Source organism: Apis florea, unplaced genomic scaffold, assembly GCF_048593485.1.
Source record: "Apis florea isolate Af1SG1 unplaced genomic scaffold, ASM4859348v1 contig_3203_pilon, whole genome shotgun sequence".
Taxonomy (NCBI): Eukaryota; Metazoa; Arthropoda; class Insecta; order Hymenoptera; family Apidae; genus Apis; species Apis florea.
In genome coordinates, this window is record NW_028256723.1 from 660,061 (window position 1) to 683,543 (window position 23,483).

A 23,483-nucleotide genomic window follows, 5' to 3' on the forward strand; every position below is an offset into this window, starting at 1 on the left:
CTTTTGAAAATAAAATTTCCAATTTTTTATTATATTATTTTATGGAATAGCGAGTTCGGAATACAAAAGAAATTTGAAATTTTTGTAATAAAAATCTTTTATGTCATTGAATAAAGAATATTAAATGTTTAACAACATCATTCATATTCAAGGAATTGTGAATAATTATATTTAGCTTAAAAGAAAAAAGACAATGTGAACTTTTTGTTCAACAAAATGGAAAGTCTTATATATCAAATAGTAATATATTCTCATCATAAACTCTTAATAATTGAATAATGCAATGATTAGACTTTCAAATCAGAATTTTAACTTTGAAAAAAAAAAGAATAAGAAAATTTTCACGTTATGTGATAGATGAGCAATCTATCTAATAGTAAATTGTGGAAAATAGAAACACGTGGATCGACAGTGAAATATAACTGGTGAATAACAAGAAAGATAGACAGGATTTCCTGCAGATTAATGCCTCGTTGCATTCTAATTCATTATATAATATTACGTCGAATTAGATGCAGAAACGTAACTTTAATATGTTAAATTCCGATCAGCTTGATATAATTGCACTTTCACATCAGCCTCTAAACTTGTTCGCCATTATACAATTTCATATTACGTGTATCAAGGATTACGTGACTGGAATATCTTATGGGAAATTTCGTTTAGTTTTGCACCAAAAATGACGATGAAATTAAGAACAATTTAAGAATTTTAAATTTTATCGTTAACAGAATTTAATTTAGAGATATTATATTTAAAAATTAATTCAATAATTGCAATTAACCAAGAATTATGGTTAGAAAATTTATTATAACATTCCAATATTTAAATATATATTTAGATTACATTGAACACGAATTATAGAATATTTGACAAAAGATATAACTTTAAGTTAAAATAACATTTAAAATTAGCGTTACTTTTGTATGTTAATAAATATTTTGATACAACATTTATATTTATATCGCTTCATAGTGATATTTTTTCGGCAATTTTTAGGTTAGGTATCGTATATATCGAGACAATGTCGTGCACAACTCATAAATAATCACGTACCAACTAGAATATATATCGAAACTCATCGAACGCGTTAATTACAATCGTTATACATATAAATTAGCTTCTATTGCCCCTTGAAAATTATGGATCATTTCAATCCTCTATAGTTGCACTCATCGAGAAACGATCACAACGCGATAATTATCGAATAATCAAAATACCGTATAATGATTTCTAAACGAGGATTGTTAATAGCGATTCTTCCATTGAACAGGAAAACTGCGAAATTATTAATTGGACAAACTTCAGGTCGGATTTTAAACGTTCAGGTTCGCACGGTTTGTTCTGAGCTGAAGTTTGTTTTAATGCATATTCGATGTCGAGCCGAATAGCAAGAGGTCGTCACAGTCGTCGTTCTAGAGTGTAATGGCGATTCGTTCGGCTTGTTTACCAGCGCCGGAAACTGCAGTATTCTTGCATGCTTCCGCTGCTTTCAGCGTCTATGAAGCTGTGTCCTGTGAATCATCAACGAGTAACTTTTTGTCGATGTGTTGTGTTTCTTGAAAAAATTGCCAATTGTTTCTTCGTGTTTCTGTTGACGGTAACAGAAATCAACAGTTACATGTTGCCTCGGTTCCGTTCGAAACTGTGTACATGGGTATATGTACTAAACACAAATATGTATTAACCTATCACAATAAGAAGGTATGCCCATTATTTTGAAACTGAAACTAATTTGATTATGTTGCTTTAGTGTGAATAAAATGTTTTTAAATTGTTTGGTATGTACAAAATATTTGATTTGTGCAATATTGATCAGTTCACTTTTGATATTCATGTGTATATTAATAAAATAAGTTTACAAATTAAGTTATCGTATTGACGTAAAATTGTAAAATCATAAAAGAGAAATTTATAATCCATGATTTATTTATATAATAAAAATTTATATAATTTGTGAATCTAGACTTTCATATCGAGATCTCTATTATGTCATTTATCTACATGAGAAATTATTATACTTTTATGTCTTTTCTGAATCTCATATATTTATAATTTCTAATTCTTTATAAATATTTATAAGTATCTAATATTTTCATTTATTATTTAAAATAAAAAAAATAACGAAATTTAAATATAGAAAATTACTAAAAAATCTTGTTTAAAATATTATGCAACATTGTATTAATATAATAATGAATATCATTTTGTGAAATACTAATGTATCAAATGTTTTATTATCATGAAACAATATGAAACACATTATTCATTTATTGCATCAAAATTTTAATAATGTAGATCATTTTAAATTTAGAAACTTCCGAAGAAATATAATATATTAATTAATCATATTTTATGAATAATAAAGAAAACAAAAGATTAATAATTAGAACAGTTGAATAATGAACAATTGAAATAATGAAATAAAACAACGATGATCCACGCATTAATTGCATGAATTTTGATTTTATAATTCTTAATTGTCTATATTCAAAATCTCTTATAATATAATAGAAATTTATTACTTTAAAAAATTTTTTAATTAATAGATTGAAGAAAAAATTATATCATAAATTAAATAAAAAAATAAACATGTTGATTTAATATTATATTAAATGGATCATGATCTTTATCGATACTTAGTTTAATTAAAAATGATAAACATGTTATAAAGATAATATCTATTCAATTTAATATCCCATTTTCGAAGAATCGCATAAGAAATTCGCATTTTGCCATCATGGTGATATCATAACATTCGACGGTCTTAATTATCGTAGAATTCTCGCGACGCGATTATGCAACGAGAAGTGAAAGTCGCTCGATATTTGCGAACACGAGGCGCGGTGCACGCAAGAGATGTCGAGATTTCTCGCAGAAATTCGACCTCTTCGTCGTTCCTTCCCAACACGGCATGTTGGCGGAAATGAAACAAATTGGAATTTCGCCTGTATATCCGGAAGGAAGCACACTGCCTTTTCGGATTATTAAATGAAACACTGAAATGTTCCAGTTTTGCTATATCTTTCATATATTTGACCCATGTTCCAAGATATCTATATTTATTTTTAATCGATAAACATGAAAGAATATTTAATAAAATTTATCAATTTCGAAACTAAATATCTCGATTGAAAAATGTTTTCATTTTATTGTTTTTCACAATGTTTATTAAGGAATTAATGTTTTTAGATATTTACTTGACAAATAATATTAAAACATTAATATATCACGTATTACATTATATATCATTTTCATAAATATTTTTAAATATTAATGAAATAAATTCGATGTCTTATCTAGATATAAAATGTAATATAAAACGTATTACCTATGACAACAATTTGATTCTAAATTAATTCACAGATTCAATTTAGATACAATATATTACTTGTCAATCATAACATATAAATATACTTTGAATCTGTCATTTTTTGCATAATAAATGTTTTAAATAAAAAATTATCTCTTTCTATATTTAAATTTTTAAATAATAATTCTAATAATTTAATAATTTTTTAACAAACATTTATAAATATTAAGGATATATATTAAAATATGATAATGATTGCAAACAATTAAATAACTTTAAACAGTTTAATAACAATTAGATTGTGAATGTTTAAATATTTATAAGAAAATATACAAAAATTAAAATAAACATATATAATGTATAATTCTTTAAACTATAATTGTTTTCTAAACTTTGTCTTAGGAGAAAAATAGTATTATTATGTCAAAGTTACTTCAAAGTTCATTTTTTGCACTATATTCCTAGAGAAAACAATTGTTTGTTCTAGAGAAAAATATTGCATAGACACAATTTCATAGTCAATTTCAAATATATGAAATATAAAATATTTATTACAATGTTTACAGAATTAATAAAATCTTTATTTATTAATCTTTCATTTTTATAATTGTAGTGAAAATATGAATTTGCACATACATCCGCAATCCAGTATCGAAAATCTTATATAATCTTATACAATTTTACATAATCTACACAATTCTGAACAAATTGTCTTCTGAATCCTCTAAACAGTGTTATTCGAATAAACTATACTACTAACATTATTTGTAGAATATAATTCTCGAAAGAAAGAATTAGAGGAAGAATACATAAACGAAACGCATAGACGGAAATGAAACTAAATGAAGCTTCACCTGTGCAACACACATCTAAAAGGGAGCCTTTATAGCACTTACACGCGCTTAAATAACCTCTCTCTTCCTCGTTTTATTTCGTCTGGATACGAGCAAGTCCACGAGACTTATTCGTCGCGTTTCCCGGCACTTAAGAAGTTTATTGCTAGCCACTACGAGGCCGATACGCGATTGGATGTTGGACAATAAAAACAAGCGTTCCCGCGAGCCAGACGTTCCGGAAAACTTCTTTTCCCAACAGGGATGCGGCGATTTCGTTTTTTTCACACCGTTGTATTTGCTTACGAGTTGCATCGCTTCTCACGAACTCTAGCGGCAGAGTTACAGACATTAACCATTTGAAAAATTAATTGGTTAAAATTTCAAATAAGACTATTTCAAATAACTTTAAAACTTTAAAATACTCGAGTAATATTTATTCGTAGCTATTATAATTAACCATATTTCGACTATAATTAATTGCTGTGAATAATAAATTATTTGTTAAGGTAATTTTATTCTTAAAGTTAAAATTTAAAATTTTATCCATTTTTATCTAGTGGATTTCTATTTGCGCTTTTTCGCGGTACAATGAATCGTCTTTCATATTGTACGTTTAACGTTTTTCTCGGAGGGATGATTATTACCATTGCCAATCGGCTTGTATAGGAATTGAAATGAAGAAATAAATTTCATGTTCTATGTAATGTAAATATTAATGTTCTATTTTATTAAAAACGTTGATATACGTGTCTTCATAAAGATGTGACAAATGTTACAATTCTACAATGAAGAAAATATTTTATGATATGGATAATTATAGTATCATTAATTTTTTTAATATCGTGAAAATTAATGTCTTATAGAAAAATATTATAAAAATATTATGAAGGATTATTGCTTCTATAATAGTTTTACAATTTTTAAAAATATAAATTAAATGAGTAATAAAAAGATATAGTTTATTATAGTATATCTTTTAAATTTACTTTTGAATCTTCATAAATCTCTGTATGAAAATTGGTAAATGATACTTAATATTTTATAGTATTGTGGATTACTAGAATATTAAAAAAAAAAAAAAAAAAATAACTCAATATTTGTTCGCGTGACAACAAATCTGGATTATTTATGCTCCGTTTCTCATTCGTTGCTTCCATCCTTGGTGATTCGAGCACTTTTAAAACAGCGCATCGAGCTATTAAACGAAGAGTAGCAATCGCTTTACGGTTAACGAAGTCGCGTTAACGAGCTCTTTCTCTTCTTTTTTTTTTTTTTATTTGCATTGAATGATCGCGAAAATGAAATTCCTTTCTGCGACACGGAGCTCACGCTCGTCTTTTTCCATTGTTATTGATAAAAATCTATTCTTGCTCTAAATGTTTCAATTATCACGCGTGCTTTCTTCCATTTTCCATCGAAAAGTATTAGCATAGTGAAGAAATATTAGTTACAATTCTTATTACATATTTATTTATAGTACAACTTTTTCTATAAAAATTTCCATATATATGAATAGAATACGTTATAATAAAATACACCAAATTATTTCAATACAAACATGTTAAACCGTTTAAATTGCACGAACAATTTCGTTGCTCGATCGGGAAAACACTGCACGATCCTGAAATTGCAATTGAGCGTAACTCTTAAACAAACTTTGGTAAATGCGCAACATTCTTTGTGCGTTTTGTGCATATTCGAAAGCACAAAGATAGACGTGTTGTTTGTTTGCATGTTACGCTCGCGGCAGCTTTCATATGAACCTGTTCCTCCTTTCCTCTGTCTCTTTATTTTTCATACCTTGATGCACCTTTACCAGCCAACCCGCCCCGGTTTTTCATTTGCCCGAGCTCCTCGACTTTCCCTTTCCCTCTTTCTCCCTCCTACCCTGCTTCAAACCCTCCCTTTCCTTCACGATCGTTTCCATTCTTATTTGTACTCCGTGTTTTACTTTCATTCTGTCCCACTGATTCGCCCCGACTTTTCACCCCTTTATACCTTTTTTAACGCGCACTTCCGTTTATACGGCCACTTTCCTGCCCTCTTGTTTGTCTCATCATTCGCTTCATCCCCTTCCTCTACCTTTGTGCCACTTTTTTCCCCTCCCCCTCCTCTATCATTTTTCCCCTCTGAATCCAATTTTTTAATGCTCTCGAGTTTTATTTATTTAGGATACGTTTAAAAAAAAAATAAGTCCCATTAGAAAATTAATTGATCGGCCAAATCCATCCTATTTATTTTTTCCCTAATTTTTATCAAACAAATTGTAAAGATTCTGAGTCTTATATGTGTGTAGAATATTTGAATCGTGTTACATTTGTAATTCAATGATAAACGAATCGTATTATTATCATCTTAAATAATCTGATGACTGAAAGATCTTTCCAATGCAATAAATTTTATTCCTTCTATCCTTCTTCTTACTTATCCCATTCCTCCATTCCCTCTAATTCTTCGTCTACTCTATGCATCGCTCTCGATATTTATTTCAAAAATCGCGAACAGATCCGACAGATGCGCATATAAGATAAGGCACGTTGTCGAATAACAAAACGGGGACATCGGATACGAAACCCCGTGTCGCACAACGAATGCAATTTGTCGGCACCGCGTTTAATTACAGCCGGGGTGGACGGGGTGATGGTGAACACGCTTCTCCCATCAAACTGATCACAGTTCCATCCCACAGAGAGTTACTCGTGACAATGCTCAAATGTAGGATATACACCAAATCCCTCAACGTTTCGCACGTTATAATAATAATAATATTCTGGAAAAGAATATATTTTGAAACGATACGTGGCCGAAGTTTGTCCAAAACAAACTTTCGTATGATGTATGCATTCATGTATGCAGGAATATTATTTTTAAATGTCTGTTGTTAAACTGACGGTATATAATTTGAAATCGTTCCATGATATTTCGTGTTTAAAATAAGTGAAGCGACAAGAAGAGAGGAAGACAACCCCTCGTCGTTTCATTATAAATTGTATTACATCAATTTGCACGCAATTAATTCTTAAATTTGTTCATTGATGCTGCTCGATCATCATCGTATCTTTAATGATTCGTCGATAGATCTCATTCAGAGTTTCATCCTTTATTGAAATTTCACGAGCTTTCTCAAGGAGAAAGATTTATTATCAAGAATATAAATAAATGTTATTGATACAAAACTGTTTGGGACAATTATACGGTCCAACGATTCGATTTAAACCGGAAACGACAGGGCGGCACATAATGGATAAACAACGTCAAAACAGTTTCTTATAGAACTGTGACTAATATTGTTGTTATCGATATTCAATAAAAGCGTTTCCATGTTTCACGCTATGATATTCAAAGCGAAATTGTGCATTGGATAATGGAAATGATCGAATGATGGAAAATTCCGGACCGAATTGTTGAACTCCATTTTAATGGCAAAGTTTCAGTTGAAACGAGACTTCGATCATCATTATTTTCGATCGGTGTCAAATCGAAATTATTATTATTATTATTATTATTATTATAACACCGGTTGCTCGACTATTTTCAAGTGTCTTAACGACTTTTCTCCTTCGAAAAAATCGTTGTCCTTCTCGGCTATTAATTAAGCGTCAATGATATCGATAAATTACGTCCGCGAAATCTGTTATACCGTTAATTAACCGTGCCTTATTTATCTTCATATTTATGATTGTCCACGTTTCTACAGCTCGACAAGTTATTATCGAGTGCTCAAACGTCGAGTTATTTTTTTTGCCGGTGAAATGGTAGTTGAATGAGTTTCTAACGGAAGTACGTGATATTGGAGATTCCACGCTTATTATACTTAATAAGGAGGTAAGAAAAAATCAGCGTGTAATAGGTGAAAATAGTGAAGTTCAAGATGAAATGGTGGAATCTTGAGGAATGTTGTAAAATATATGATGTTTAAATGTAATTAAGATGTTCCACACGTTTTGAGGAGATGTGATTCCAGGAAAAACAGCTTTTCCAACTGGTATGCGCACGTGTTTAAGTAGTGCCAACTATTTGTTATTTTAATATTCACTCGTTTCCTTATTCTGCATAGCGAAATTTTTCTATTCTTTCAATTATTCTATATAGAATGGGTGTGTGTATATATATTTTTTTTTGCTATTCATTTTAAAATTTCAAACATACTGAACATATAGCTTATTGAAATATTGCACGAAGAAAAAGAAAAGGAAAAAAAATTCAAGAAATCATTGTCCAGATAAGCGAGTTATTTCAACCTACTTATGTATCGAATATAGAATATTGAATTAAAAGAAAAAAACAAATTATTCCTTTTCTAAATATCGACTTATTACAAATATAAATTTTCAAAAACATTTTTTCACGTGTGGGAAAACATATGAAAATCGCTTTTGCAAAAATATTTATTTTTGTTAAAAGTTTTCAAAATATCATACCAAACGTAATAATAATTCGAGAGATAAATTATCTCTATCAATCAAACATTCCATCCCTCTTTCGACAAATCAATTTTTCCATTTTGATCGGCCCACATTTCCAAACGGATTCCAAAAATTGTATTACATTCGACGAGTGTACGCCTACTTCGTGTAAATATTTTTTGTGCGAAAAACCGAAAGCAAATTTTCGCGCGAGTGAAAATGAAACGGGCCGACCGTAAAGTATATTCCATAATCCATCAAAGCGGATGATGCACGCGTCTACGACATTATCCGGGGCCCCGTTTCGGCTTTGTTTCGAAATCAGCCGTGCAGCGAAAACACGGGAGCGTTTGAATAAACGCTGCCACGGCGATATTATCGCGTCGGATGTTATCGATTTCTATCGTTATGCGGGCTCGTTTCCTGTGTATTTATCGGGGAATTTCGCGAGCAGGCTTCGGTGCACGGAATCGTTTTGCCTATTAACTTTGGTCGGGAGTGGAGGGGAGGAAAAAAGTCACATTGAAAACGTCTTTCTTCTTCTTCTTCTTTTTTTTTTCTTCCTTTGCGAATTACTGGTTTGTAAGTTTGTACAGAACGCGTTTTCTAGAAAGTGGGACGAACAGCGTTCCGTCTCTGTTATTTCTTCTTTTTATTCTTCTTCTTTCCATTTTTTTTTTTTATTTTTTTAGAAGAAAGTTTAATGGAAATTGTGAATTATCTTTCTTTTTTTTTTTTTTTTTAATGAAGATTCAATGTATTGTAGAAATGAAAAATTATATATAAATTGTAAAGGTATAAAAATAATTGTAAAAGAATTTATCTTTGGAAGAGTTAAATGAACTTTTGCGTAAAAGCTAGTAAATCTGTAAGAAAATGTGAGTGACTGCAGTTTATAGTAATGTCCGTTAAAAATATCTGACAAGGTATTTCGTTTTTCATGTTTGTATGCAAACGTTCCAGCTTCCTGTTGAAATTGTATTTACTAGATCACGTAGCACCGATGACCATAGTATGGCCGTCACGTATTCGCAGTCTTTGGTTTCAATAGATAATACGAAACGTGGAATTAAAATTAATCGTACAAAAATTATTGCCACGCAGCTTAAAGATGTAATAGACAACGTAAAGAATACTTTTTGCATATGCAGGACATTCGGTAAAATTGAATTTATGGAAAAAAATAATAACATAAATAATGTCATTTGACAAATAAATTAACACATTCTTTGTCTTTTTGTATCTGTTCCAATCTCTGAACTTATCCTCTTCGATATAAATCGACATTTTTTCTCTTTTATTTCCAGTTGATTCCTTGCTATATGGAAACCAAGAATTTCGTTTGGAAAGAGCTTTAATAAATACGAAGAATCATGGAAAGAGGAAAACGACCCGCTTATTCGCATCCGTAAAATTTCATTTCGAAAATGTATCCCTTTTATACGGAATATTAATAAACGTTCTCTCGTGAGCCAACATCAACTCTCGTTCCACCTCGAGAATGATAAAATGGAAAATGGTCAACGGAGTGTCGCCGTGTATTCAAAATATATGCTCGAGATACGGACGCGTAAGGACGCTAATTAATTAAGAATCGAGGTAATTAATGGCCTCTGATACAAGTGGCGCCATCTAAGACTTTCATTCATCGGCCTGTACGTCGCGAATTAATTTCGTCGAGTAATTTCATTAAATGTTACATCAATTGGCCGTAGATGCCGAATATGAATTTCTCAAACTTTTCTCGCTTTTTATTCGAATTATTTGAAAGCCGTTGCGCTTCTATAGTGAGTTTTTCGAACGAGAGGTTCACTTTATAGAAAGTTGACTTGTGGCAATGTAATTTAGGTGGATATAGTCGTGTGATTCCACGTACTGTTAATTAACACGATTGGATGCCACGTGGATGAAATTTAACCAACTTGGATGTTTCGATGATTGCGACGTGAACCGAGGAATGAGAAATCTCGATCGATTGGCTAGATATACATGCATATGTATTTGTATGGCTCGGAATATATTTGTATTTGTGAAAGGATTACCAATCTATCTTATTCAATTTGTATTGATTATTATTAAATAAATGAATATTAATGTAAGTTGATAAATAATTGATAATTTCTTTTTTTTTTTTACAGATAATTTTATTAAAATACTTTACAAGGCATGGAAATTGAAAATTGTGCAAAGGTATACTGATATAATCTTCTTTCATGACAATTCATATGAGATTTTCTTTTTAACTAAAAAAAAATTTAAATATTTTATCTATAACATTATCTATAGGTGATCACAATTCAAAGGAATTGCAGCTGTCATATTTAAATAACGATTTATTTAAAATGTATATAGATCCTCTTATTTATATTGAATTTAAAAATCATAAAAAATCTTTCTTCGTTAAATTAACTAAACTATGTTAATTTTGTCTAAAAAAAATTTGTCTAAAAAAAAAAAAGGATCAGAAATAATTTAAATATTTCCAAATGTCATCCAATTTTGCAGTTGCAAAAGAATTAACACCTATAGGTATTTATAATGTACATCGTATAAAATTTCTGAATAATTTTTAAATATGCACTTCCTTCTTTCCCTCGATAAGAACAAATATGCGATCGTGACTGGAAAACACGTTCTTGGCGCGAAACGTTATCGTTCGCTCGAATCAACGTGTACACAAGAGCCATCAGAGTTTGGCCATTGTCAAGGGGCAACGATGCGTGCTCGCTACGACGCCAGACGTTCCGGAAACGTGGCAAGGATGAAAGGAGAGAGAGTTTGGCGAGTCCAAAGGAGAGACTCGCCGGTGCACCGGTTCCAGATTTACGTTCGACCCGTGAAAGACACGGGAAACGTGCTCGTGTGTGACCCAGATCGCTAACGAGACGTTTCGTTGATTAAATAATGGGAGCCCATTGCGGATTCGTGAGCGGATAAGATGGTCGAAAGTTGCTCTGAATCGAGGCGAGCGATGATTTTGTCGAGCGTTTTGCTCGATAAATGATCACGACCATCCTTTACCTCGTCGAACAGGAAAGTTGTGCACCTTTTCTTTTTTTAAATAATGCAGAGGTCATTACAGGGTGAAGAGGAACGATGATGCCGATGACTTCCGGGATTTAACTTTCTTTGGAAAGTGTCTTCTATGTTATCTTTTAAGAAAGGTGAAAATTTAGGATTATGAAAGGGGTAAGTTTTATTTTATTTTGTTATTTTGATTTTTGATAATGTTGATAAGATTTTGTTTTATTTTAGGGATGGAGGATGGAGGATTTTTCGCTATAAAATTTTATGATTAATCTCTGGTCATTCTGATATCTTTGCTATAAATTTTATCAAATAGTGTATGTAGTATTTGACATATGTAATTTATGCCGTAATTTTTCCTTCAATTCAGAATATTTGATTGATGATATGTAATCTATCAAATTCAAACTTAAATGTATTAAGATGACTGAAACACAATTATGAATTTACAAATACGAATACGAATATATGTGCATGAGAATAGTAGTAGAGAAGAAAGTACATATTAGAAGAGGAATTAGAAAGTGAATGAAAATCATTAACTTTAATGTGAAAAATTATCGTTCATAGGTAAAGATTCGATTTCAAATTTCGATTTCAAGCTGTCCAATTACTCGATATAATGTCATAATTGAAGAAACGTGGAACTAAATGATACTCGATAAAGACACAAGAAATATTGTTGTAATAGGCGCGTTAAATTAGTCATGTCTTTCGAATTACAACGTGAAAGGAAACGAACCAATGATAGATATCATTCAGTCGCATGTTTATATTTAACGGTACAGGTAATTACGATCAATACAACTACGACACCTTATACTACGTTTAACGGTACATGTAATTACGCGTAGCAGAAATAGTGCATTTCTACTGTCTAAAATACAATAATACTACCCAAATATCGAACTTATGTATCTCTATAATTTGAAAATCTTTATAAGACTAAAATTTTCTTTATTCATGTCGTCAAACATTGTATCATATATTTATAGAAGACTCGTAACAGATAAGGACCTATAAAATTTGTGAAATAATAGATAGCTATCAGCTGATAAAATCAGATGTACTATAGAATTTATGAATTTGAATCAGATATGAACAAATAATGAATAACTTCTGTTACCTATGTTTCATAAAGTTCAAGTTTACGACAAGTTACGTGTTGTTAAATTATTGAGAGTAATAAACAGACAAAACTATCTGACAATAATAGCCATAATGTTCATATAAATTTTCTAGATATAAAAAAATATTGAAAATCCATTTCTACATTAAAAAAATATTTTTAGATTTTTAAGTATTTTGAATCAATATATTAAGAAAATTTAATTAATCTTTTACAATAACATAATTATTGTAAATTAATTATAATTAGTGATTAGATTACTCGATTATAAAATAAAAATTCTTCATTTTATTTGATGTTATGGTAATCATTACGTCAGAATAAAAACTTATATTTTCTTGATCACGGTTGACACAGTCATTTGGATCATTTATCTCCAGAGTTTCCTAGGCTCAAGGTTCTCTTGGTCCCAGAGATATCAGTCTTAATCCTCAGATTAGAGATCAAATAGTGTCAGTGTCCCTGTAGGCCCAGAATTATGCTTAGGTTAATTAATTAAACTCCAGCATTAAAGTTGATTTGGGCTTTATTTGTCTCAGAGCTTCTTTGTTCTCAGAATTTTCTCTTCAGCCTTTTAGTGATCGTATAATCTGAATATCCTTATGACTATAAAATTATCTTCAGCGTTTTTTTTTTTTTTTGCCTCAAGATATCCTTTGACTTTGATGAGTTAATTTGAGTCTCAAAAATCTTTAATAATTAATTAAATTAATCTTGAGATTAAATGTGCCAATCTTATACTCAAGATAACTTAAAGTCATAATGATTTTAAAATTACTACAATTTAAGATTTAAGATCGCTATAAGACCAATTTTGGTATTATGAAAATCTCTAATTAAAGTTAAGAAAAATATCTCGCTTTGGGTACTTATTAATATATTTTCAATAATACAATCAATTGATAATAGTTATCAATTAATTAATTATAATTATATAATGAATAATTGCGCAAATAATAAATTTTAATAAGAACTACAATTGAATTATAATCATACACAAATTAAAAAATTAAAATATAAATCACTGGATATATTTACCAAATTTTATTTACAATATACATTTTTATTCGCCAAATATCAAAAATGATATTTATTTTAATTATACATTAGACATTAATTTTAATCCAAAATTTAATATTGTTTTAATTAATATCTTTAATAAACAAGATGATGATAAAATATATACATCTAACTATGTTAAAATACAAAGACAAAAATAAATCAAAAAAGTTTCCATCATAATATGTCAGAAGATATCCAATTTCAAATAATGAAAAAAAAAGTAATGAATATTCGATATTTTTATTCCCGATATAGAATATTTGACAATTCATCGAATAAAGATTTTAAATTATCACGATACATTTCTGTCCTCATTGTTATTATTATTCGTTCATCCACGTGATTTCGCATTTCATGTTTATCGGTCGTTGTTCTCGCCAGATTAATCATCGCGCATTATACATACATATATCGTGTACGTTATCGATCTCTTGACACACATACGACCTGATTTATATTCGGATAACGGTGGAAAAGAATTGGGTCGTGGGATGGGTGAATACGCGAAATCAACGAGCGTATCGTTAAGTTCGCGGATTTATCGAGAGAAGAGGCGATCTCTCGAGGAACACTGCCTAATTAATTTCAATTTTCGCTCGTGAATAATATCTCGAAGAATAATCGTCGTTGTATGGTTAATATTTTTAATTGAGATTTAATTAACGCCAATTGCGTTTTCGATTTGTCGCCACTTTTGCTTGAACAGTTAAATAAAGTTGCAAAGTACGATTATAGAGATGAAAATTCTTAATTGATTCGTTTTTATCAATCTCTATCTATCTTTACTATTACTAGTATTTTGTTTATGTCTCTAATTTTTAGAAACTTTGATTAATTCTAATTTTTAATTTGGTTTTATTGTAATAAATTATTGTGTAAATTTTTCAATTGATGTAGATGCAGAGAATTTATTAATTATTGTTAGCATTATATTTAATTTAATGATTTGTAAAATTTCATTGTTAACATCATTTCGATTGCGCAAAAATATATGTATATAAAAATTTATTAAATCATCAATATTTGTTATTTATTTTTAAAAATAATAATTTCGAAATAAAAGAATATATCATGATTTCAAAATATATCAATCTATTTAAAATTCTAAATTATTCAATTTTCGGAACTATTTATTTATCTTTTTCTTTTTTATATAATTTAATTACGAAACTTCAGGTTATCTACCTTTGCACATAATTTAAATTCTTTGTGTATTACTTAATTAGATATTCAAAGTATTACGCTTTCATTGGAATTTACTTCGACAATGAATTCCAATATTCAAGTGCTTAACCTAGTTTCTGAACTGTAACCGTTTTTATTTTCAGGTACGGTTTCTGATAAATTTATCTAATAAGATCTCCTATATTCAAGTTTGTTCCATTACAAATTCATTATTTGTAAATTCTAATCTTAGAATATAAATTAATAATAAAAATGTTAAATAATAATGATCTAACTAAATTTAAAAATCTATTGATAAAAAAAATGGCAAAACAAACTAATGAGAATTGCTCAATTTATATAATAATACATATATAATAATAGATGAAATTATGATTCTAGACAATATTTAAAAAAATTAATTGAATAACATATATAAAAATAGGAGGATGAAAATAAACTTTTCGACTTAGCAATGTCTTCAAATCTTAATCTAACCTAAATATTTTCGATTAATACTTCCAACAAACGAAACAATATTATTCATATTTTCTTTTCAATCAATCAAAACTTTCCCACAAGACAGAAAAAAAAATCTCTCAAAATCATAAACGAAGTCATTTGTTAAAGAGTGACAATTTTCAACGAACACAACTCGACAATAAACCGAGAGGCCCTGGAATCGGTTGCCTGTTGGAAATACCAGCACGTATCGGCACTAGAGGCACACTCGCACACTGCACTTCTGCATGACGGAGTACGAACGGACGAACACACAGTCGGCTGGAATACGAATGCTGTGACCCGAGTAAATATATGCGATGCGCGCCGCTTCCTTGTAAACAAGGGCTGCTAAATGCCGTGAAGTGGCTCTCCGACTCGGGTCGAGGCCGCGTTCCAAACTTCTCCGTACAACCGTCGCGTCCTCTACCATCCTGCGAGAACTCTCAAACACTGCGATGCAACTCGAACGAGTTTCCGCTATTGTCAGCTCAACCCTGTAGTCTGTTGCTACTCGCCTGCTAATTTGATTATTCCAACCCGATTCGACGATGCGGTTTCATGGCGCCGGCTGTTTCCTCACCTGACATCCTTCATCGCTTCTTCTTTACATTGCAGTATGTATTTGACACATGATAAATTTTATCATTTATAAATTGCTGTGTTTTAGGTTATGTTGGATTTTCGATGCGAATTAAAAGAAACAATAGTCGTTTTGTTTGTATAAAATAAAAGAATTAATTAATTTTCGAATAATAATAAGATTGAAATTAATCAATTTAAATTAATCTTTTGTTATGTTGTAGTAGTTTATGATAAATTCTATCGTCTACGTTGAATTACTATTTTTAAACTTTCGACACAATGAATTAAAAGGAAACAAAACAACGTTTAAAAGAAACAATAATGGTTTTGTATAAGAAACATTTAATATTTTCAGTAAAATTTAATTTAAGTTAACCTTTCATTATATTGTATTGGATCTATAATAAATATTATCTACATTAAATTGCTATGTTTTAGGTTATGGATGTTCAAAATGAATTAAGTTAAAAGAAACGACAGTTAAGATTTATAAAATGAAAAGATTAATTTAAAATTTAAAGTCATCTTTTATTTAATTATATTATTGACATTGAATTTGATATAAATAACTAGGAAAATAGTTTTAAACTCTTGGCTAGTACAGTACGTCAAAGCAACCGAATTCAAAACAAGATTCCAACAACACGATTCCTATCATTCTCGTGTTTCATCCATCAGCTTCTCAACTTTCTCAATCCCTGAATTGGTTCCTCGCGGGAACAAATCCTCTCTTGGATCTCGTATTCTACTTCAAACTTCGGTCTCTCCACGGTATACCTTTCAACATTATACCATCGATATTTTCAAATCTTAAAACTCAATTAACTTTTATATTTATATTATATTAAAAATGTTTAATATCATTCAATTTTAACAATTTTCTAATAATAAAATTGTTATTTTTTAACGAGTGAGATAAAAAATTAAATTCAATTAGAAATGAAAGGATATTTTATCCTTAGCATAAGATTTTATCTTTATAATCTTTCTCTAATAAGAAACAGAACATTCGTTAAAGGACATAGCTAGTCTTCACTAAGCCAAAGGGATATCCGAAACAGATTCCATAAGCGTACACAGGCGCGAGTCATAATTTATGGTCACATTTATGCACCTCTTTCGCTTTCCCGATGCACTTTCTACAGACGATCTCTATGCTGCAATGAAGGAGAGACATCGGGTATCTCATTTTCTTTCTCCTCTCCACATTACCGATTCCCACTTTCTCCCTCTCTGTCTCACGCAGTCTCTCTTATTAACTGTCGTTTCTCTCGTTCCGCCTTTTTCTCTCTTTCCACACGGTGCGCTAGGCGCACGTTACGCAATTCCAAAGATATATGGTCGCTTCAGGAATATCTTCGGCCGGTCTCACGCGTGGTACCACTTACCGGGTGGCGATTCTCACTTTTATTCAAGTAGTAAGGTAATAAATCTTTATTCAGAGTGTCTCATTTAAATATTCGATTATTAAATTATTACAAAATTGTAAATTTTGTTGCCAGATTTTTTGATTTTTTATTCTGAGAAAAAGTGATACATATAATTTTTTCTGGAATTTAATTCTTAAAATCTGAAATCTTTCGAATATCTAAAATTTCGTAATTTTGTAGATTATGATAAAAAACTGGCATGCGAAGTTTTCCCTGGAATTTAAATTTTTAAATTTCTAAATAGATATCCATCTGGAATTCTTATTAATTTTACGTATTAAAACACTAAACTACGATATAAAAAAAGTGGTGTGTGAAGTTTTTTCGCAAAAATATTAGAAAATTAATAGAAATTTATTAATTTTGTGAAAGATTTAAAATTAGTAAACTTTAATAAGATTCAAATATTGCAATTTTTTTATAAGAAAAATATACATGATTATAATATTTAGTATTTCCTTCTTTTACAGAGAAACAAGAAAGCAATCAAAATATGAAATAATGATTCGAATGTGGCAATATTCTAATCAAAATATGATGGGGAATCAAAGATAAAGATATTCCAATGTCGATTTATTCGTTCGATGTCACAGATTTTCGAGATGATTATTGGGATGAGATTATATGGACAGTGAACAGGTGTTGTGCAACGAAAACGCGGAAATGCAATGTCGATAAACTCGCCTAAGCGAGAGAGACCCAGACGACCGGCGTCGCCAGACTCTCACTTGCCTTCCCCTATCTCCTCTGCCCGTTTCTCTGGCACGTTACAGAAATACACCGAGAAAATTATGTCACTAATGCGCCTGGATATATCTCTAGGCGTGGAAAAGCCGTTTCGTTGCGTCGTAAGGTTGACTGGAACATCCTGAGCTCAAAAGGCGGTCGCTTTTTCCCATTCCAATGGTCGTTAAATTTTTTTGCGTTATTCATTTATAACAAGGATATTAATTAGGATACTAAAAAAAGAATTAATATAAAATAAAATTAATATTTATTGTTATAAATTGAGAATGCTATTTATTTTTATAGAAAAACTCATGAAGATTTTATCATTAGAATTGTTGAAATATATAATATATATATGTACATATCACAAATGTATATATATAGATTGATAGACAAAATGATATTATAAAAATTAATGATTATAATTATATCTTTATTTAGATAAAATCTAATTTAAAACCAATCAATTTGATCAATTTTATAATTCTAGTGTTAAACATTTTATTATCAAATTATATTAATATTATATTAATATTATAAAATTATATTATAGTTTTATCTTTTTTTATTAATATTAACATTAAAAAAAGTATTGATTATTATATATTCAGTAAATAAAAGTTATGAATTTGAAAATAATATATTATATAATTATTTATATATATAACATATTTATTTTTGTGAAGAAAATATTAAAAAAAAAAGTAAAAAGAGTAAATAACTATTTATAATATTATAATATTGTTCATATTATATGTATTGCGTTTTTTTTGAATTTAAAATTTCATTTGAATGAATATCCTTTTTCAATTTTAAAAGATAGAAAAAGAAAATATAAAAAGATAATAATATTGGATGGAAGAAATATCAATATGCCCATAAAAGAAGCATTGAATGCTCCGTTATAACATGAATATGAAAGTATTAATATAAATTAGAATATATCTTTTGAAATAGAATATTTTAATAATATTCTAATGATATTTTAATATTCTGGACTTGTGATTATTTATTGGAAATTTTTATATATAATATAAATAATATTTTAATCCTGATTTGTCGCTTTTTTTATTAGAAAACTTGAATTTTTTATTGAAATTTTTTTGATGAATAAATTATCACGAGATGGAGAAACTATGAAAGTAAAATTTTGTTATTTATACATGTAATTCGTAATTTTTTTTCTAAATCTGGAATAATAAAATTGGTTGATCATTCGTATAAATGCAATGGAATATGAAATTATTTTAATTAAACACACAATGTATTGAAAATTACAGTAAGTATAAAGTTTTGTATTATAGAAAGCGATATTTTGTATATACAAACATAAAATGGTAAATAATTTCTACCAAATATAATAATATAGATTTTATCCTCTTTTAGTTACAGAAAATAATCATATATCATTAATGCAATGTATTGAAAGAAAACAATTTTAGAGGAGAAAGCTCTTCGGTCGTTTAGATCATCGTAAAGTCAGAATGAATATTATATTGATAAATAAATAATTTCTGGGCTTGTTAATTCTACTAAACATAAACCGTATTATGCACATTAGATTTAAAGGAGAAAGTAGCAAAGTACCGTTCTAATGATGTTAATTTGAATATATATACTTCATTTCTTCTTTTTTCCCCCTATTCTTTTTGTTTGTATCTATTCTATGAACAATAAGATTTAATAGATCTCGATTTCTACTTCTATTTCTTAACATTTCTATATTATATATATATATATATATATATATATATTATTATTATTATATATATGGAATAGTTGTTTTTAAAAATATATAAAATTTACATATTTGTATTAACTTTTATATTTATTTTAATCTTTTAGAATCCAAAGGTATCTTATGAATTATATTAACACTCTATATAAAAACAACTTCTTCCACTTTCTCTCTGAAGCTTTCAAATAGAAAAAAAAAAAAAAAAAAAAGAAAAAGAAAAAGAAAGAAAAAATATTACCATTTTACATTTATATGAAATTCACAACATATCCTTGTTTCCGAAATACAATTTTTTTAATCCAACTCAATTTCCATTTTTCAATATTTTCTAAACAACGAGCAACTTTCGTGTCAAAGAATTTCAAATTCAGTAATTAACACGAACTTCATGTCTGGTTTCCGCATTTTTCTCTTCAAAAAAAAAAAAAAATAAATAAATAAAAAATAAAAAAAAAACAGAAAAAGAGAAAGAAAAAACGAATAAATTAAGAAATCACGCTTTACGCATCAGCAACATGCACATTTGCATGTTTGAACTTGCTCACCAGTCGCAGGTATTAGTTGCATGTCTGTTTCTTCCCGTTACAATACGCAGAAATATTTTTGCATGCATACCGCAGTCCGCGGAACACCTCGAGATTTCATAAGCGTTTCCTCGTTAACAAACGCCATACGGATACACAGAGGGAAAAAATGAGAAAAAGAAAAAAAAAAAAAAGAAACGTACGTTTCCCACGATATTTCATCCCAAGCTTCTGGCATTGATCCATCAAAAAAAAGATTGGAAACAAATTTTCCTCCATAACGATGCTTTCGCGTATACTATACGCATTTTTCTACGCATCGCGAAAGTTCTTGCACGTCGAAAACTCACGTTGTGGAAGCGTGACTCTCGTGATCGTTCACGGGATCACGCTTATCCACATTTAATGGGAAATCGATAGCATTGAATAAGTTGCGCGTATCTGTGTTTGAATATATCTATGTATGTCGTGAGAGAGCTGAGAATGTTTCGAGCACGATCGATGATCGGTGAAATCATAGTACCTAGGTCATTTTGTTGCAAACATTATACATTATGATATCCCATCCTTTTATAAGTTACTACATTCTTGTAACGTAAATTACTGAACACTTAATAATGTTTCAAGATATGGATAAATAAACATTAATAATCGTAATATGATTATAATCGTAATTGACATTAATTATTATATTGTATGGAAATATTGTTTTTTTCTGCCATAAAAATAATAATAGAATTTTCTTGGTTATTCCTGATTGATAATTAACAAGAAATATTCATTCAATAGATTTTTTTTGAATCACACGAATAATATGCGTATAAATAAAAAAAAGAACCAATTTATATTTCAAATTTAAGATTTTATTATTAGGAAATTATTAAAATATAAAATTGAATCATATCGAATCTATATCTATTAAATTAATAAATATCTTAATAAATTAGGATCCATCTATATAAATATAATATCATAATAATTTTTCGTACTCATTCATTATGAGACTAAATTACAATATAAATCAGAACTTTTAACTTTATTCAAAATGACATTGGCCATCATGAGAAGAATTCTTCTAGGGACTTCAAGGCTTGGCCTCTGTGCGGGACAAATTGCGCCATGACACAGCCATGCGCGCGAGATATAAATCGTCGTAAACGCGCCCGTTGCCCCGTACTCGCCACTTTAGTTCCGTGCCATTACACGTCCAAGGAACAAAGAGAAAAGTCGATGGAAATGTTTTTTCTTCCTGATGCTAACGGTGAAACCTCTTCTCCAACCACAATTTGCTATGAGCACGAGTCGAACGTGTATATATATAAGTTTATGCGTTTTACATTCATGCGAACGAAGTTACGATGATTACATCGGATGAATAGTTGACGAAAGAAAATCATTTATCATTTACTGCAATTTTCTTCATGATTTTTGTTACTATTTTCGTGTTATCATTGGACCATTTATTGGAATTTTAAAAACTTTTCAAAAAGAAATATACATCAAAATATATCTAAAAATTATTTAGAGGAAAATTTTTAAAAAAATATATAGTAGCTCAATATTTAATTATATAAATATAAATTAATAATATCATAATCAAACAATCTATTTATTGATAAAACTTCTCTTTTTATAACAAATATTAAATTAATAAATTTCAAAATGAAACTTTATAGCTTATAAAATTTTCAATACTACAGAAGGAAAAAAACACAGATAAAATATAAAACATAAGATGCAAAAAGATACGAAGTGGAAAACATGAAATTATTGCAAACGAACAATAGGAAAATAAATATTAATATCGTAATTGTATAGTCATGTTCTCTAGAGGTTACGATAATGGAGCTGGGAACTTAGCCTTTATATTTAAGGTGCTCCATCCATTTTCTCCATTAACATACATAAACTCGCCGCTGATCCTTAGAAGACTGTGAATATGGTAAATGTTTTTTATCATCGATGCATTCGAAAAAAATAATCATCTGCTTTTACATAAGCAATTTATCTGTCATAATACAAAAGAATACATATACATACAAAATGTAGTTTTTGAATTTGTTTAAGAAATATATCTAGCATTAAATTTTTAATTTTTTCATTTTCATGATAACTAATTTTAATTTTTACAAAATTAGAATCAGATCTAGTTACTTTTTTTTACATTTTTAATGATTAGTTTTCTAAATCTGAAAAAATGTGTTTAAACTAAATAAAATATTTTTATATTAGAAATAAAACATGAAACAGAATTAAAACTAAATTTTATTTTTAAACTTTTACTCTATCATATTATTAAGAAATAAAAAATATTTATTTTAAATTTATATATAAATTATCAATCATTTTTTAAAGAATAAATTTTACATTTTTGTCATAAAAAAAAAAAGAAAAAGCTTTGAGAATATTATTGTAAATGGATGAAAAAAATATAAGATGAAAGAGATTATTTGTCAGATTTACCGAGAATCAAAGTTTAAAGCTCGTTGAGAATATAACTATAGTGAGAATATGAATACAAAGAAAAGAGGTTGATATCGTGACAATACAATGCCAAGGGTGACTGGCTATGAAACAAAACGCGCCAAGTGAAACCGCAGTAGAGGTCAGAAAAAAAATCTTAGGACCAAATACATACAACGCTTACGAGCTTGGTAACGATCACTTCATGCCATGATTTATGTAGCAACATAGCTGACATCACCCAGCAATTCTGCATTCCAAAATAAACAATACTGTTGACGTTGTCCATGGAGTAAATGTAATAAATATTTCGATTAAAAAATGGAAACATATGAACAAGATGAAAAATCATGAAAAAGAATAATCCACATTAGATTCCTAAACAATAGAAAGAAAGAAATATTTTACGAGAAATAATATAAAATAAATGAAACAAAATTGTTAAATTTACATTAATATATAATAAAATAGAATAGAAGATAACTTAAGAAAAAATTAGAATATAATAAATATAATAAATATAAAAATAACAAAATGTGTTATAAAATAAGATTAAGATACATAAAATTAAGATAC

The 23,483-nt window shown here is 28.8% G+C and overlaps 1 protein-coding gene and 4 long non-coding RNA genes across 7 annotated transcripts in view; 4 read left to right on the plus strand and 1 right to left on the minus strand.

Annotated features, from left to right (window-relative positions):
* The window catches only part of LOC116414461 (uncharacterized), a 35,388-nt gene extending 22,386 nt beyond the window's left edge, over positions 1 to 13,002 (plus strand). The window contains exons 2-5 of the long non-coding RNA XR_015292773.1: positions 9,863 to 10,154; positions 10,694 to 10,745; positions 11,638 to 11,744; positions 11,811 to 13,002. This is a non-coding gene — a long non-coding RNA (uncharacterized LOC116414461). The remainder of the gene's footprint in view (positions 1 to 9,862; positions 10,155 to 10,693; positions 10,746 to 11,637; positions 11,745 to 11,810) is intronic.
* Positions 1 to 23,483, minus strand: part of Eip78C (Ecdysone-induced protein 78C) — a 114,752-nt gene that overhangs the window by 31,017 nt on the left and 60,252 nt on the right. The window lies entirely within an intron of this gene.
* On the plus strand, positions 1,407 to 3,123 carry LOC147657109 (uncharacterized). Its single transcript, XR_015292775.1, has 2 exons — positions 1,407 to 1,704; positions 2,781 to 3,123. It is a non-coding gene; the product is annotated as an uncharacterized LOC147657109 (long non-coding RNA).
* On the plus strand, positions 15,601 to 16,447 carry LOC147657110 (uncharacterized). Its single transcript, XR_015292777.1, has 2 exons — positions 15,601 to 16,055; positions 16,245 to 16,447. It is a non-coding gene; the product is annotated as an uncharacterized LOC147657110 (long non-coding RNA).
* On the plus strand, positions 16,799 to 19,033 carry LOC147657111 (uncharacterized). Its single transcript, XR_015292767.1, has 2 exons — positions 16,799 to 17,446; positions 17,924 to 19,033. It is a non-coding gene; the product is annotated as an uncharacterized LOC147657111 (long non-coding RNA).